A 13,066-nucleotide genomic window follows, 5' to 3' on the forward strand; every position below is an offset into this window, starting at 1 on the left:
GTGATACCTGTCAAAAATAAGTTAGGTAGATAAATAATTTATAATCAACACAAAAGTACGAGTATGTTACCTTAACATTTAAACATGCCTTGCTGATATCTTATAATTCATGTATCTCTTTACGACTAAGGTATATAATTGCTAGTGAAAGTATCTGAAAGTTTGTTACTAAATACAATTTCTTAGACAGGGTACATTATTCGTTGTTTGAATTTATATTTTCTTGCTCACATCCGAATATCAGCATAGGCGTGCCGGTTGTGTGAAGGTGTGCATGTGTGTAAACCATTCGCCTTTTGTAATTTGCCAATGACAGAGTAAAATATTTCAGAACAACGCTCAACAACGTCACGGCAGATTCTTCGGGAACATTATTTGTTTGAATTGCTTAATGGTTAAGCAATAATAAATTTGAATAACTTCTATTTGGATATTTCCTAAATGAAAATTTTTATGAATTTCTGGAGGTTTATTTAATCTAATTATATTTTAAGAACTATTCTAATGAAATTGGAGTACTGAAAATATTTTTCAAAATTATTTAGGTCAAAATTCATCGTTATATTTTATTGTTGGCCGTAATAATATTATAATACCTTTATAGTTTAACTAATAATTTATATATTTAACCACTGTTATTTTAATATTTATTCATTAAAACTTTTGTTTTTTTATCCATAATAAAACCAAATGTATAAATATATAATAATCAATATGATAATATTTTTCACAACGAAGTGCCAAATATGATGAACATATAATTAAAGTTGAAAAAATTCTTTAAATCTTATACATAAATACATAATAATGAATAACAATAATAATTATACAAAATGAGCAAATTTAAATAAAACATTTGAGTAGTTATTGTATAACATCGATTTTAGAAATAAATTATGTACCTAAACTCTATTATGAAATTATTATTATTATTATTATTAGGAACAATGACACTGGTTTTGATGTAATGACCAGAACAATGTGGCCTCGTCATTTCCCCCTTTGTTTCAACGAACGATTCTAAAATACTATGTTAATACGATCATAACACGTAATAACCGAACCTATACGACCTATATTATTTTTAAATCCCTGTAATTTGATGCCATGATGTGCATACTAAAGGCTGTATATGTTTTGTAGATCAATTAATTCGAAAACGAAAGGTAATAGTTTTATTTATGTGGTTTAACCGAACCTATACACTTTTAGCAATGGATTTAAATATTAAATATAACTAGGTATGTATACTAGATATTCCTATGCCCAAACGTAAGAAGCTGAAGTGGCAAACTTTATATCATTGGTTAGAGGGGGTTCAAAAAATCAGGATTGTAAATTATTTTAATACTCACCTATACCTATATAATAAATGTACAACGATCACCACGATAGTTGTTATATAATAATATAATCAATATATTGTTAATATGAGCGGAAGAAAATGTATTTTCAATATTCATCAAAAAGTACTAATTTGTCAATAAAATTGTAGTACCTATATATAGTACTATTCACTATATATGGTCGTTTTAAACATAAAGTATTTTTTTAACGGCAGACCTCTCAATGATTAAGGTTGTTTGATAATATTATGTACATTATTGTGTGTTAATTTTCTTTTTATAAATTTTAATCACTTGTTAATTAATACTATGAAGTTGCAAAGAAAAAAGAAATGAACTTTTCAGTTTTTCACTAAGTTTTAGGTTTTAAGTTTTATATATATTTTTATTTTTTTTTTTTAAATATAATATATAACAAATAATTCATTAGGCATAGAGGAGAGAATTAATTAATTGAATAAACATTTATAATCTTTCTGATTCTTTCATTTTTTTCTGAACTTCCATGAACATAAATAATATAGGTAAATGCGTTTAAAAATTTAAAAATTATTATTTTCAGAAAAAAAAAACGCTAAAAACACTATGTTTTATACATTATAAATATATATCTCAAAACCTGATTTAAAAAACATAATAGAAGCTAACTAAAAAAAAATACTCCCTACAATAAGAAAAAATGTACTCAATACATTTTTAAACAATAAACAAGCTGTAATTCTGATTTTAAAAGATTAGGTATTATTTTATGAGGATCAGAATTTATTTATTGCAATAGTCTTTTCTGATTAAAATTAAACTCATCGTTAAGATTAAGCATCATTGTTTTATAAAACATTTTTCTATTCTTTGTCAATTTTTCAAGTTTTCCAATTATTAACAAATGGATCATTATTGATGAATTCAGATTTTTGTTTAAGACTTTATATTGTTATGAACTGGATGAAATAGAATACTAGAATAGTAATAATAATAAATCTTTGAAGTTTGGCCATATATCATTATTGGGCATTTTTAAAATCATAACGCAAATATCATTATAAACATAAATAAATAACCAAGTTTCAAATAATGAATTTGATGTAATATATCTAAAACATTGCACATTAAAATTTTTAACTTTTCTTATAGTATAATACATTTATATTTAACGCTAGTGGCCTGTGTTGTCGAAGTGGAAATTTATTTATGTAAATTTCAAGATCAATGAAAAAATAAATACATTTATATAATAAATATACTTTTTTATAATATAGTATGTATGATAAGTATTTAAAGAATTTTCTAATTTATTCACAAATATTTTTATGTTAAAATATTTTTATGTTTATTATAATTTATTTATTGATATCAATATTAATAGCTGTATTCTTATATTACTATTTAAATTAATTCACAAAAGGTTATTACGTATTCATATTTTTTTTATTTAATCATCAGATAAATACTTACTTCTATATATTTTATGAATTTTTTATTATCTAATGGTTATCATTATTTTGGAAGTTAAATATTTTATAAAATGAAATAGAATTTTAAACGATAATATCATTTTAGATACCTACAGATTCCACATGATTATTTACGTAACTATTATATGCCCCGAAAAAATCTACGAACAAGACTTCTTTCTATATATTCATATTAATTTATGAAACATGAATTAATTTTTTTTTTTAGTTTATTAATATAATTGTTTCAATACACCAACTATTTTTACAATGAATTAATTAATGATTAACCAAACGCGTTAAAAATATGAACTTTCACTTACCTTTTTTTCCTATTCTTCATCTATATAGACTGTCGTTGAGTGGACACAATTATTGAGGTCGTTTATATTATGATACCAACCACGCTTTGTGCTTTGGACGTAAACACTGAACAACCTAGTTATAACCCTGAAATTCAAATAAAACATTTTTATAAATAAATCAATACATTGTACCTTAAACCTATTTATTTGAATCAACACATTTTTACAATTTCTGAACCTTCGGTTATTTTAAAATAGTCTATTTCTGTGAAATTAAATTTATGTAAATCGTCAGATTAAAGCTTTGAGTAGTTCTAATGAACTGAAACTAAATCTTTTTACCCAAATAATTTATCTTATTTATTTTATAATAAAAGTAAGGTATTATTTTTCTATAGTTATCATATATCAGCATAGAGAAATCAAGAAGTTAAAAATTTAAAAATATTTAACTTTAATATAATGTATAAAATAAATATATTGTTTTTAATACATTTGATGTACAATGAAAATTGAATGGGATTTAATAATTTTTAATATTTTTAAATATATATTTAGATTTTTTAATATTTTAACTAAAAATCTAGATATTGTATACAAAATTCAAGTTACCATATTTCATAAAATATATACGCACCTGATATACTATAATATTTTGGTTCCTATGGGTTTTGAATACTCACAAGTTAATAATTAAATTATCAGTGTCTTAACGCTAATATTGAACATAATAATGTTGGTGGGTTTTATTACGAAATTCTACACCTGATCTCCTCAAAAAATGTATACATGATATTTTAATCATAAACTTATTAGGTCTTGTTTGCTGAATATAACTCCAAACATATATTATACGTATACATTTTAACAAATATATTACCTTCTAAATATTATTAGATTAGGCAAAAAAATAATAATGCCATAATGATGGATCAAATGATACAAATCAGAATTTATTAAACTATTTAATGTAGATATTATGATAAATTATTATATTAATATACAATAGAGTATACGAATTCGATAAAATTCAAAATACATTTTATAAAATAATGACAATTATTGAGATAAATCAATATTTAAATAAATTAAAATACTTATGAATGAAGAAAATCAATCATCACCAACTTGATGTAAATCATGAATATTTAATTTATTTTAAGCCCTTTGAAAACTAGGTTATAATACATTGTTTATATTTTATTATATTTCTTAGATATTTTTCTAAAAAGCTTAATCACACGTTTTCAAGATTTGAGGGGATAAGTTTCATCTCTGTTCTCTGCATGTAATTTGAGTAGATATTTAAATACCTACTCACAATAGTCAAATGAATATTATTTTTCCATTTGGACTGCAGCTTATCAACATAATTTAATTGTGCTATTTTTTTAACCTAACCTAACAACTTCTCATTTTGGAATTTATTTTCAAGCTTGGAATTATTTTTATTTCTTACTGGGTTATAGTTTATTTTATAAGAAAAAAACGATTGAACGTGGCATAAAGGTAATATGGATAAACTAAACATTAAACAATGTATTGAATAAAAAATAATAATTTTTTTTCAAACCATTTTTTATGTATCAACAATATTATTATTTATAATTTAAATTGTACTATAGAAATATGGCTTGTTTATTTAATTGGTCTAATTTAAAATGAAATCATTAATCGCTTTTCTTTGAATCTAAAATATATTATAAGCATTTATTAACATGTAAAAAATATTTAATAATACGTCTTCTGAGGTTCTTTTTACCATAAATACCTTGTAAGTAACATAATATAAAATAAACAGTGAATATAATTCTCGTTTGACATCGTCACCTCATGAGACGAGAAGACCTAGACCCATGTACAACTTGTGGGGAAGTTTAACTGTTATACATATTATGATATATCCTCCTATATTGTCGAAACTACGCAGACACCAGAACAGCTTTAAATATACCTGAGCATCTATACCTATACGAAACACTTGAACCCGATCACGAAAACACTATCAAAACCATAAAGTTTCTTAAAATAACCAAATTGTGTAACCTTATCTGACATTTGTATTTTTTTTTTTTATCTTTCTCTCACTACCTATGTTGTACGTATATATTTTAACGTTATACCTTTATAAATAATCTACATTGTACCTAATATTCATAATGTTATTTAGCACCTAATTTAATGTTTACATTGTACAATATGCGGTTGTTGCGGAAATAATAAATATAATAAAAAAATTCTTGTTTGAACTATAAAAACATAATTTGTAGGTAGGTACATCGATATTGTTTTGTGTTTTCACTGAAAAATGTAAATTAAATATACGAATAGTAAATTAAATTTAAAATTCACAATTGTCATTAAATTAAAATGTATTAACACATCGATATTTGAATGTATATCGGTTACATTTATATAATTTTCATAAAGCATTAAGTAAATAATTTATAATTTAATTTGAAATACCAATAGTGCTTGGGCCTTAGCTATATTTCGTCAGCGTATTGGATGTATTATGGCTTCGTAAATAGCCGGATTGGAATTTATAGTTCTTCATCTGAGTTTTTTATTCTCTGTTAAAAAAAGTCTGCTTCTAGATAACAACCCTAATCAATCATCAATATGACACGTTAAGAGACATTTTTTTGTTTTTATGTATTACTTCTAGATTCTTATTTTACGTTATTTACAGAATTTATTTTTACTTTCTAAGTACCAATGAATATTTCGGAATAATGTTTTATTTTTCAATTCACTCTTTGAACACTATTACATAGCAATAAATTGTTATTCAGAGGTAGTCCGTTATACTATGGAATTGTATCCAAAACAATGAACAGACATCTACGACCCCGTGTAAAACAGAACATACTTCTATTGGGAGGCTCTGAAAACTCCCACGGCAACAAATAATTAACAATAAACCTATAATTATTCTTATTTTTATATCTACTCATCAAAATCAATAATGTCTGTAAATGAAGGCGTTATTAATTTAAATTATATGTTTATTTTGTTATTATTAATTATAAAGTTTTCCTGACAAAATCATCTAAACTTAATTATATAAAGTAAAATTTTTTTTTTGGCTATTTATAAAAAAGGTATTAACATAATATAATGTAATAATTAACTAGGTTAAAGATAAGCTACTTTAGGACATCATGGGGACGACCACGTTTTAGTCTTCGATTGATGGGGCTGACATTTAACCTGTAATGCTGTGGACCGCTTGCTTTGCGTAGATGACAGAAGAATCTTGCCGATAGGTCCTTAATGTAGTTCTTAATAGTTGGTAAATTGAAGTCGGTGTGCAGGGCATCGTTTCGCACAAACCAAGGGGCATTTGAAATCACACGGAGGACTTTGGATTGTAAAACTTGGATTTTATTTATGTGGGTAGGTGCACATTGACCCCAGACAGGGACAGCGTATAGTAATAGAGGACGAATGATTTGCTTGTATAGTAGTAATGAGCACTTCCAGCTCAGTGATGTTTGCCGATTTATTAATGGATATAAAATTTTTAAACGTTGGTATCCTTGTTGCACTTTACAGGATATATGTGGGTTCCAGGTAAGTTTTTTGTCCAGAATGACTCCAAGATATTTAATTTTTTGTGGCCATGGTATATTGTGTCCGTTGATTTTTAATGAATTATAATTAGTGAGTCTACGAAGTGAGAAAATTACTGCTGTGCATTTGGTCAGATTGAGAACGATTTTCCATTTTTGCGCCCATATCTGTATTATGTCAAGATGAGTTTGGATGTTTACTATTACATTTTGATTTTATCGGAACTAGAATAAATGACACTATCGTCCGCATATAAGGCTATTTCCGTGTTCGTTGTTGTAGGAAAATCTGATATGTAAAGGTTAAAAAGTATTGGAGATATTTTTGAGCCTTGTGGTACTCCTGCAATAATTTGTTTGACGTCTGAGTTTGTGCCATCTATTTGAACGGTGAAACTACGAGAGTGAAGAAAAGATTTGATGATGTTGAAGATTACAGTGGGTGTGTTAAGACATTTTAATTTATAAAGAAGTCCGTCATGCCAGACCTTGTCGAACGCTTTAGCTATGTCAAGAAAGGCCGCTCCAGTATGTTCTTTTATTTCGAATCCGTTGCTTATGTGCTCTGTAATACGTAGTAGTTGTTGAGTTGTGGAATGGTTTGGTTTAAAACCAAATTGGCAGTGAGGAATTGCATCAGTTGCATTTAAATGACTAATAAGTCTGGTGTGAATATTTTTTTCGAAGATTTTTGAAACATACGATAGTAAGCTGATGGGCCTGTAATTGTTTGGATCAGTATTATCTTTGCCAGGTTTAAATTATATGTTTATATTCATTATATTTATAAACTTTGATAATTTTTCAAAACTTTGTACAGTTTTATTTAGAGGGAGATTAACGTACGCCGCATTATAATTGTCAAGGAGAAAGGGTGGGTGTCGATTTCGTAGCTTATATTAGAGTGATATTGACCATTTCAATGCCGTCTATAAGATAACGAACGTATATTCTAATAAATTTATAACAAATAACTATATGATTATATGCCTTGCCATCCCAACGTGGTTTATTACAAAATATGATGTAAACATGTAGTATCGGCGATTCCAATATTATTTAATAATAACGTAAAATAATGTATTTAACTGGATATCTATTTAGTGCAAAATGTTTTATTAAAAATAAAAGAAGTCGAAAAAATTAAAATAGACATGAACCATATGTGCAATTGGATTGAAGCCACTACATAAAGGAGTCTATTAGTTTACAGGCCTACATAGTGGTGTTCCGAGTGCGTGCTCCGTATTCGTGTTTTCTAAAATAATAATAATGCCAACAGTAATTTTATGCGGCTAGAAGTGAAAAGGACAAGGTGTGAAACATTTCTTCAGTACTCTTGAAGAATCACGACCACTATACCGAGTTGAAATTTCAATATTTTTTTCACCTATACATATAACATATTAATCATATTGTTGCAGAGTTGATATTTTTACGTGTTGATATCACTAAATTTTCAATATTTTTAAATCGTTTTTGTCTTCATTTTATACTAGAAAATATATTTGAATTATATCCTATTATTATTAATTATTTCGCTTAAGGAAACTGACTGCTCAGAAAAATAATTATAATTTGTCACGAACATTTAGTACCAGAGGAGACTATAAAATAATCATAATTTTTTACATTGCCTACCTACAGCATAATATAGCAACCACAATAATATACGTAAATTAAACAAAGTTTAATTTAGGCATATTATTACATGCAAATGTTCTTAACATAATGGTAGGAAGTATTATTTAAAATTTAAAAAATCAATAATTCTAAATAATAATTTTATGTTTTATACATAGACTTATTTAATTCAGCGAGAATAATATAAATACAACTAATGAAAGAAAATCTTTGGTTTTTATATATTTAATTTTAATTATTATTTTATATACTAGTAAAACATCATGTATATTATTATATCACTCAAGAAATATTTTGAATATTATAATAGTATATAATATTACGTAGTATAATGCAATAAGTTTTCGTAAGTACCTGAAAGTTTAAGCTTATATATTGTAGAATGTGAGTTCATATTAAGTTACGAAATGAAAAGCAGATTAGTTGATAAGTCCGGTGAGGAGCTCTTGACTAGTTTCATTGAGATCCAGTTGGGATTTAGTTCTGTAAAAATTGCTTTTTGGTAGATCACTTGGGAAAGTATGTAGGAAATGGGCTGTCTTTTTAAATTTGAAAGCTATTAATCATCGCATTCGAAAAACGATTCTCAGAAAAGCTCAATGCATTACGGAGCTTAACCGTAAATCAAGAAGTTTATTCAAGTTTCGTTTAATTTATTTTTCATTTAACATTTCCCAGACATCTCTGACAAGTATACATAAATGAAAAACTATATTATATCCACGATATTTACATCATAGATATACAGCACTGCATCTTAATTTTTTCATGGCACATCTGATCGAATATCTAATGTTTACAGTACTTGAAGTTGAACTTCATACAATGTACAAAATATTATGTTTCCCATTTCTAAAAAATACCGATTACCTACTCTAAAAAATTTATATGAAAAAGGCATGGTTTTGGAGTATGGTTTTCTGATTTTTTATTGTATTTATTCGTTAGAAATCGTATTCATTAAATTTCGACCAAAATCATACAAAAATTATAGTGATTTATCGGCTAAATGAGGTATAATGTGTGCCTAGACAATTGCCTTGTTGAACTAAAACCGTGGCTAACCGTCAATAAACTAGAAATCGACATAATTGAAATATTGCATATATTCCAAAAAACGTAAATCTAAAATATAAATTTTATTCCTTGCAAGTGGTTTCATTGCATTCACAGTGTAAAGGCGATGGTTCTTCGACATCGATTATCACGAGACCAACGCACACCTGCACCATTCAATTTATGAAAATGTGTAATCCACGTCAAAAACCTAACCATAAAAATATGTTTGGGCTCTAACACTCAATTTTTTTACCATGTTCACAGATATTTCGACTTGATCAATCATTAATATTTTCCTTATAACATATATCACAAATATGCATATCATAAAAGGAACAATCATCAATCTATACCTCAGGTATTCACACTTCTTCATTTCGTGGGTCCTTCGTTTCTTCACAACATTTTGATAGCTCTCAGAGTATTAACAGGGAATAGAAAAACAAATATTTTTAATGTTTATTATTTATAGTAAAAATTAATGTTATGTGAATACATAAATAATATCAATTTAATAATGATTATATATTTATTTGAATAACATAAAAAACTAAAAAATTCTTTTATCAAACAACATTCATTATTTAAAAAAGTATTGACTTTTTTCAAAATATTTTTTTTACATCGTTTCAAGTTGTTAAAAAACCAACGTTTTTATTAAAATAATATATTTTTAAATAATTTTAATCCTTATCATTTTTTTAAATTTTTTACTTTTTTGAATGACAACATAGAGTTTTAATTTCATATTCCAAAGCAGAATATTTTTTTAAACATTTTTATACATAAAAATCGAATTTAAAACGAGTAGTTTATGAGTTATTAGTACAGTAAGTTTAGACAAGCGGAGTAGTAGACAAAAATTTTGCAGGGTAACCCCGTACCACTCCACTCTGCCAATCTAAATTTTAAATACCTATAACTCATAAACTACTAGCGCTAAATTCGAAATTTTAACGTAATAATTAATTAAAAAAAATAGCTTTATTAATTTATGAAATCTTAAGTATAGGTTACCATTTAAAAATCGAAAGTTGATAGTGGTTTATCTAATAAGTATAAGGATGAAAAATACAAAAAAAAAATAAACAATTCAAGAAGAGTGTAAATCTACAATTTTGAAAAAAAAAATTTGAAAAAAGTCAATACTTTTTTAAATAATGAGTGTTGTTTGATAAAAGAATCACCCATTAGAGTAGAGACGTAATTTTTAATAATGGATAAAAATTAAATTTGATATATATATATAGTGTTAGAGATAACTTGAATTCATCAAAACTAAAATCTAGAAGAATAAAAAATCAGATTGTTCAAGTTATCTAAAATCGAGTTATCGTGAATTGACTATAGAATAATAATCATCAGTTTGTATCATATGACACGAGATGACTTCCCTGTGAGATCTTCGAGACTTGCCTCGGAGCCATAACGCACAGTTTCAATTTTCTAGAGGTTCATGTATAGTACTGTTCTTAAAACTGAATCACGCTGCATGTTTTTAGGCGTATTTAATAAACCTGAGCGCAACCTCGTCGTAATTTAGAACAAATTATTCTAATCCGAATATCGAATGAATTAGAGTAGGTAGCGAAATGGTGTTTCATCGTGATTTATTACCCAAGATACTTTGTAATAAATTTCAATCACTTCCGTGATCCATCGTCGTCGTCGTATTCGCCGTGTAAACCATCGTGCACCATATACAAGACACATACTCGTCTGTCGCATTGCCGCAAAAACGTTGGTATATACGCCTGCAGTATCGATGGGTAAGCACAATTATTCATTATGTAGGTACGTAATATTTTATGTGACATGTGTTAGGTAATATCTATGCGAATTGAGTATGCTATTATAAACGCAAGGAACGGCAAAGAACGTAGCTCTGAAATTATGAAATTTCGCGAAACATTTTAGAAAATCCTGGTCGGTTGATTATATTCAATATTCCCATAATTATTCTTTTATGAAATGCATTCCACACACAAAGATTTATGCCTACTTCTTCAGTACGAGAATTTGTGGTCACAAAATTGAAATAATCGTACTCCCAAAAACACAATATTGATAAAATGGTTATGTAATTTATATAATGTTTTTTTTTTCTAACCAGCAAAAAAAGTTTATAAATGTAATAGAGATTTTTCATTTTCAAATATTTTCTTTTTATGGTATATTTTCATAAATAAATAGCCCATATGTAATTTTTCAGACTAAAAATCTTAACCATGATATCGTTGAACTTAGTATTTGAAAAAAATACATTATTTTGTGTTGAAAGTTGTTTATTTAATACTAAATTAAACGAACGACCAATGATACCATATTTCGTTGCCGTTTAGTACAACCTACAAGATAAAAGAAACAAGAATAAATTAAGAATGGTTGGCAAAACAAAAATAAGTTGTTATCCGAAGATAAGGAAATGAATAAACCAATAAATACACCCAAGAGGAAAGGATTTTTTTAAATATAATATTCTGACCTTAAATGTTTCTGAATTAAATACAAATCACGCTTACTATTGTAGGTATTCCATAAAAATGTTTAATGCTAGTAATTTTTCTTTACACTTGGAGATACTATTGAGAAGTTAAAAAATAACTTTTTTATATTACTTGATTTTTAAATTATTACTGAAAACTTTTTAGAGTACTTTATACACCAGAAAATGTTTTGGAAAAAAACACATAATAATTATATAACTAATATAAAATAGTATTAATATTGCAAACTTTTTACATTCATTTCTATATTCAGACAAAGAATTAAAATAAAAAAATAAAAAACCTAAAATAGTAAAACAATTTCAGATTTCCAAGAAACTTAGAAAAAATAACCGGCAGGTATTCTAAATATTACCATCTGTGTTCAATTTACAATCGTAGAATAGCTGCATAGGTCATTGGGAGTACTACTTTTATCCTTAAAACTGTGATCACGTATTAAAAAAAAAAAACATACTTCATACGTAACTAAGTTGTTACTTCGTATTTAAAACACCAACCCGAACATTGATATCAATTTGATTATCGTGAGAATGAGAAATCAAACAATATTTATAATACGGTGGAACAAAAAAAAAAAAATCACCTATACATTTAGCATAAACAGAACATCTACTTTACAATACAGCACCGATAAAAAAATTGTTGTTATTTAAAATGGAAGTCATGTTTATGCTAATCGTACATTACATTAATTCACTTCATATAAATTTTAAAAGTTGTACAGTGATATTAAAATGCTTACCTAAGTACCTATAATTGTTATGATAAAAAAAAACTTTTTTGTGTGATTGTTTGATAGGTACTGCTAAATTTGAAGACCAAAATCAAGTTTTCTGGTACACTTTTTTACGATAAAGTTCTTTGTATTATTTTCATTGTATGATTTAATATTGTTGAATTTAAGAAACTCTTGATGAATCAAGTACCTCTATTCATATTTATTGATTTCTTACCATAAAAGTATGTTTGAGTTTTATTTTCCTCTGATGATTCTAATAACAGCTATATTCAAAACAGTGTTAGGTACGTATGATTAACCAATGATTGATATTATTTAAAAGGAATCTATTGTTAAAAATTCCCGAATTTCAATAAAATATATTTATAACTGCGTAAATAAAAAAAAAATCTTAACAACGAATAATGATTTAATTGCTAATTTTGGACTATGATTAT

General features: G+C 26.2%; 1 protein-coding gene across 3 annotated transcripts in view; it reads right to left on the minus strand.

Moving 5' to 3' along the window:
* The window catches only part of kek3 (leucine-rich repeat, immunoglobulin-like domain-containing kekkon 3 protein), a 189,234-nt gene that overhangs the window by 103,988 nt on the left and 72,180 nt on the right, over positions 1 to 13,066 (minus strand). For all 3 annotated transcript variants that reach the window (XM_089220247.1, XM_089220246.1, XM_089220248.1), the window contains one exon: positions 3,121 to 3,247. The gene's annotated coding sequence lies outside the window, so the exon portion shown is untranslated. The remainder of the gene's footprint in view (positions 1 to 3,120; positions 3,248 to 13,066) is intronic.

Source organism: Diuraphis noxia, unplaced genomic scaffold, assembly GCF_037042655.1.
Source record: "Diuraphis noxia isolate RWA-SAM2 unplaced genomic scaffold, SU_Dnox_SAM2 contig0002, whole genome shotgun sequence".
NCBI classification, from domain to species: Eukaryota; Metazoa; Arthropoda; class Insecta; order Hemiptera; family Aphididae; genus Diuraphis; species Diuraphis noxia.